At 33.5% G+C, this 6,704-nt stretch overlaps 1 long non-coding RNA gene across 1 annotated transcript; it reads left to right on the top strand.

Moving 5' to 3' along the window:
- Positions 1–766: 766 nt before the first annotated feature.
- Positions 767–6,389, top strand: LOC134701620 (uncharacterized). The gene is made up of 2 exons (XR_010104163.1): positions 767–890; positions 6,061–6,389. It is a non-coding gene; the product is annotated as an uncharacterized LOC134701620 (long non-coding RNA).
- The last annotated feature ends 315 nt before the right edge of the window (positions 6,390–6,704 follow it).

Raw genomic sequence — 6,704 nt, 5'->3', positions numbered from 1 at the left:
GTTAAAGTCAGGCATTGTCTAAAAGTTACTTATTAATAAGAACTTAGCATGATTTTTAATGATATACCTATAAACCATTCTTGTCTTGTTAAGCCGAAAAGCCTTTCAAGTCCTAATGCATTGTTCAGATTCATTGTCTTGATATAGCTTTTCTTTTCGTCATTTTAAGGGTATTTTATAATCTCTTAAGTTCGTGAATAAACCCTTGGACTTTTGAATTGTTTGGCCTCGCGCATCACTGAAGAGTGATTTCTTGTTGAATGGGCACCTGATGTTATAACACTGGTATACAAGAGAGTATAAATAGAGTAATGAGCTACTACAGTAAGTAATGGTATAAAACGATGAATAGAGAAAAATGAGCAACAATGTTAAGAGCATCGGTTGTACGGTTCATAAAAAATTTCACGGAAGCAGCTTACTTGCCATTTTTCAATCCATATTTCCTTGTTGATTAAAAATCATTAATTTGAGGATCAAGGACCAAAGTTCCCGCACGTTACAGACGAAAACAGTCATTCCTGAATTTAATTTATGTAATTAGTTTTTCAACTCGCTCAATTTTTTCAAAATGTAATACTATAAGGTATGGGGAAATTTGCATTCAGAACAATTATTTCCATCAAAATGGGGATCATTCTATTAAAAAAAAAGAAGTTCCCTAACCATGATAACTACGTTTAAAAACCATTTGTACAAAAGGTGTTGAACAGAAACGACTCATATTATGTTGAGCTGGAACGACACAAAGTGCTATTGAGTGTCTTTATAAATCGAAACTTTCCTCAATTAATTAGTTCCGTATTACACATTATACAGTCACAGTCATGTGAATATTCATCAACTTCCTGATTAATCAGATGGAGATGAAAAATAGTCCACATTCAAACGTAAGTTTTTGATTCTAGTCGATACTTCCAAGATTAAGTCTATGTTACTTCTCACATTACCATATTCACTCTTGTGTATCAATGACTTTAGTACAGGAAATTAAAAAAAAATATACATTCAACTAGCTTTCGTTTCAATGCAAAATATAAGTTTTCCCAAAATATAGAGATAAGGAACTTCATTTGTGTGTTCATGATGTATGAACATACCACCTTGCATTTCATCTTTTTGGTTCCGTATGTTATCTGTTTCAAGGCAGAATTTCTGTCCCAACGCAACATACCGAGCTCTTTCTAATGCCAATCAAAATTATCAAACCGGAGGATGCCTGGTATATGTTTCCAAATTCATAATTTATTTTAAGGGCACTTACTGTCAAATTCATGTTCACCGATTTGACTCAAATTCATATTAGATTTATAAACAATGTTGTTGAATTTAAAAAAAGAGTGAAAAAGGCATTTATTCTGATTACAAGCTTCAACTAGTAAAAGAGGGACCAAAGATACCAAAGGGACAGTCAAACTCGTAAATCTAAAACAAACTGACAACGCCATGGCTAAAAATGAAAAAGACAAACAGAAAAACAATAGTACACATGACACAATATAGAAAACTAAAGAATAAACAACACGAACCCCACCAAAAACTAGGGGTGATCTCAGGTGCTCCGGAAGGGTAAGCAGATCCTGCTCCACATGCGGCACCCGTCGTGTTGCTTATGTGATTACAAATCCGGCAAAAAGTCTGATTCGGTAGGTCAAATTCATGAAAGGGAAGGGGATTGTAGTTACGACGTAAGGAACATATCCGATATCATTTGTGAAACGGTTATTCCATAACGGTCAACCAACTCGTGATGGCGTCCGTAAAATTTACGAAGGGATGATTTCAACTTCACCATTTGGAACTCTTGGTTTAATAGCTTCCTTGTGAGCAGTAACCCTCTATCAAGAAAATCGTGATAGGAAATGCAAGCACGGGAATATCGTATCAATTGGGATATATATACCCCGTATGCAGGTCCTGCTGGAATGTTGCTACTAAGAAATGGAAAGTTCACAATTGGAAAGCTGAAATCATCTCTTTTGTCGTAAAGTTTTGTCTTCAACCGACCCTCATTGTCAATTTCTAGATGTAAGTCAAGATATGAAGCCGACTTAACTGTATCTGTAGAATCCTTTATCTCCAATTCGATGGGATAGATGCGATCCACATAGTCACCAAATTTTGAATTGTTTAGTAAAAGAACGTCATCTATATAGCGGAAAGTAGAGTTCAAGGATATTGCTAACTTCTTATCTTTCTTCCTAAGAAGTTCCTGCATGACGTCAGCCTCATAATAATAAAGAAACAAGTCAGCAAGCAGAGGGGCACAGTTTGTTTCCATTGGTATGCCGACAGTCTGTTGAAAAACACGTCCTCCGAACGTAAAAAATATGTTGTCAATCAAGAAATCAAGCATCTTGATAATATCGGTTTCAGAGAATTTTTTATTTGAATCAGAATGAAAGGAAATGGGGAATGTGTCAAAACGACAACAACCCGACCATGGAACAGACAACAGCCGAAGGCAACCAATGGGTCTTCAATGTAGCGAGAAACTCTCGCACCCGTAGGTGCTTTCCAGCTGGCCTCTTAAAAAATATGTACAATAATACAGTGATAATGGACGTCATACTAAACTCCGAATTATACACAAGAAACTAAAATTAAAAATCGTACAAGACTAACAAAGGCCAGAGGCTCCTGAATTGGGACAGGCGCACTTGCGGCGGGATTAAAACTATTTATGAGATCTCAACCCTCCCCTATATCTCTAGCCAATGTAGAAAAGTAAAAGCATAACAATACGTAAATTAAAATTCAGTTCAAGAGAAGTCCGAGTCTGATGTCAGAAGATGTAACAATAGGAAATAATTAAAATGACAAGAATAGATACATACAACTATACTACTAGACCTCAATTGAACTGATTGAAAGATTTTGTTTTCATCATATGAATATCAGGCACAATCCCTCCAGTTAGGGGTGTAGTATCATACTATCATAAAATATATAAGAATAACATAACCCGTGTCATGCCAAAAACTGTTATTTTTAAATAAATGTGTTAAGTTCCGATATTATCAAATGGGTAACAACTATTACAAATGTATTATATTCTTGACTTCGTAAAGACATTCACTTATGTCGAAAATGGTGGTTTTGAACCTCTTTATTGACAGATGCATAAAATTGTATGAAAACCACCAATTCCTTCAATTTTTAAAATGAATAAGTTTTTTTCTTTAAAAAAACACACTTAAACGATCATTATTCATACCAAATGAATGAGATGGCTGTGTTAACCCCCCCCCCCCCCCCCCCCCCATAAAAACTCTGATGAGTATTTTTAAACATATTTTGTATTTTAAAATAATAGATTTTAAAGAATTTGAAAAGTATGGTAAAACAATCAATTTTAATTCGTGTCTTCAAATTGATTAATTTTGTGCAACAACTCAAACGTTTACCTTGCATTTATCGTCAATCAAAACTATTTGTAAGCATAGATGAATCTGCTCTTCTATTTCTTTTTAAATTTTCTAAATTATTTTATTTATACTATCTATGAATGTTATTTGTATTGAAAAACTAACACGTGAGTGAAAATGAACAACCTATTTTGCTAAACAGAATATGAATAATTTTACGAATTATCGTTTCTGAATTATTCGATTTTACCTCTTCAGAAAACTAAATTCACAAATTTAAGAACCTACGAACATGTAATTTTTGCACAGACCGTTAAAATTTATACCGACGGATAAAAGTAATTTCCCAATGCGTATTTAATTGGCAAAATAATAATGTAATATGAGTGATACTGTTTTTTTCTAATGATTATAACATATTCCTTTTTTTTGCTTACAGTGGTTAGTCATCAATCATGTCAATAGCACATACACTTCTTACGTGAAAAGACTCTCTATAATAACCCCTCATCCTAATAATTGTCTCTCCCTCTTGGTGGTTTTTCTTAGTTATGTTTTTCGCCAAACACTAAACATACTTTAATTCTATATATAAGAGATAATATATAAATATAAAAAATAACAAAATTTGTTAAGAAATCAAGGTTCTGGATTTCATTGGTTTTTTTTCTCAAAACATTCAATTGGTGCATGTGCTCCATTGGCCTATTTAATTATCTAACAGATAGTTCTCAATTAGTACCAACTTTTAAAAAAAAACAGGTTTACTGAGTTATAAAGTTATATCACTATTCACTGTCATTTTCCATGCCAATCTTAAGGATGTTCGCTGCTCAGTTTCAAAATAAATAACTTTTCATAAAACTAGTATGTATTGATAGGGAAAAAATTGAGGAATCAAAATAGCAAACAAAATACAGGGGTCCATGTGCTTGTTTTAGAGATATTAGCTATTGACGTTTTGGCGGGAAAATGTTCTCTCTTGACATTTCATAGCTTTATCATACACCAGTTAAAGTTCTCAAATACTATTAAAAAATAAATAAAATTTTATAAGACTTTTACAAATGACTTATAATTAAACATTTAAAAGATTTATAAAAAGAAAATGGGGGTTCATGGGGAATGTTTTTTAAGGCATTCAAATGGATAAAACCAGAGGATTCCGAAAATATGACAAAATTCAAAAAACATGACAAGCAGATATCTTTAACACATTGTTGGGCCATGGTTGGTTTTGCATGGTAAATTTTAGACACGGACGGTTAAGTTTTTTACATATATCCATACATAGTAAAACTGCAGATTCGAAGGTCAATCCAATTCAATAATCTCTACAATAGACAACTTTCGAGTTCATCCGTCACCGGAAAAAACTCGTCAATTATACGCGCCTTTATCGCAGTCATCTGTGCGTTTAGGGGCGTCGTCACTTCCTTACAAGGTTGAGCGAGTGGTTGGAAAATTATAATTCTATATTGTACGAATTATTCGGCAAATTGAATTCTAAAAATAGACAATCAACACTGCTGTCATTAGGGAATTGTCAGTAAGTACCTACAGAGCAACCATTATTTCTAGTTTATCCTGCACAATAACGATCACTAAGACGCTTGATGAACGTAAATAGTGCAGGGATACAGGCTAGCCCCTCTATCTGGTAAATGACGTCATAAAGGCGTGCATAATTGACGAGTTTTTGCCGGTGACGGATGAACTCGAAAGTGGTCTATTAGATGAATTAATAAATGAAAACCATGTACCCAAAAGTTGAATAACAAAAATACTGGACTCCAAGGAAATTTCAAATCGGAAAGTCCCCTGTTACATGTTTTCAAATGGCAAAATCAAAAGCTTAAACACACCAAAAGAACGGGAAACAACTGCCACACTCCTGTCTTCGCACAGATATTTTCTCATAGAGAAAGCCTATTAATTCTTTAACAATAAGAACGAGGCTCATACTTACACATTCCACCTTTACATGACATTGCGGACTGCTTTTTACATCACAACGAGATGGACGGGGGAATTCCAAATGACCGTATTTTGCACTACCAGTCGATCATAAACTAGCTCTTGAAAATATCAAATACTTAAAGGGAGTTAAAACACTTCAATAGTGATTTTAACATTTTGCTTATTTGTAGCTTATGTCATAACACAAAAGACAGTAAGTGCAACAAAGATGACCAACACATTTCAATATATATATATATATAATTGTCCTTTATGTATGATATTGGTATAAAACACAAAATTAGTCCTAATCATCACTTGTTTACTGTAACTTCAGTACGAGAGTAATCTCACAGTTTTATTGAATTCGTGCTCCAAAAGATCAATTTTACAAGCGTACTGATTCGTGATAAATTCTGATACAATCAAGATTATTTGTCAGTTCGAATACCAAATGTCAAGATACGATACAAATCATTGAACCTGGATATTAGTTATCCGAAATATTTAATATTAGTTAATTTTTTTTTATGTTATACCTTTTTAGTTTTAGACTTGCTTACTATATATCATATTTTGCAGTTTACTGTACCATATTTGTATGATAAATTGCCAACAACATTAATTGTAGGCTATTATTGCGACCTTTAATATTTCATACTGTATATACTTTAGATTATATAATAAAACAATGATAATTATATTTGATGATATGGTATTGATTTGTTTTTAGTCTCGTGTTTCATGGCGACTTCCTCTCAAAGCTGTTGTGTTTGTGACCTCCGACTGATCACCAAGCCGTGCGTTGTTTGGTGTACAGAATGCGATGAAGGCCTATGTAAGGAATGTCATGAACATCATAGTTTGTCCAAGGCGTCGAGGAGCCATAGTGTGATACCATTTACCGATTACCAAAAATTACCAAGCGATGTACTGAAGATCACTCAATACTGTAGCGAACACAATAAAAAGTTTGAAATGTTTTGCCAGAAACACGAACGACCTTGCTGCAGCAAATGTATAGTAGATTCACATAAAAAATGTCGGGATATCGTCGACTTAGATGACGTTATTAAAAATTACGAAACGCCTAATGCCCTTTCTGAGATCGAGAAAACATTAGTTGAAGTAGCAGCAAATTTACAAAAAAATCGCCAACATCAACAGGACAATATGTCGACGTTGAAAGAAAAAAGAAAGAAAATTGAAAAATCAATTAAGAAGACTAGAATGGAGATCAACAATCATTTCGACAAAATTGAAGAAGATTTTATGAAACAACTCTATGAGCTCGAAGAAAAGGAAAACTCGAGAACTGGTCAGTTATTGTCATCGTTAGAAAAGAAAGAAAAAGAAGTTGAAGAATGCCAGAAAAAT

Source organism: Mytilus trossulus, unplaced genomic scaffold (assembly GCF_036588685.1).
Source record: "Mytilus trossulus isolate FHL-02 unplaced genomic scaffold, PNRI_Mtr1.1.1.hap1 h1tg000247l__unscaffolded, whole genome shotgun sequence".
Classification (NCBI taxonomy): Eukaryota; Metazoa; Mollusca; class Bivalvia; order Mytilida; family Mytilidae; genus Mytilus; species Mytilus trossulus.
This window is presented reverse-complemented; position numbering and strand designations above follow the sequence as displayed.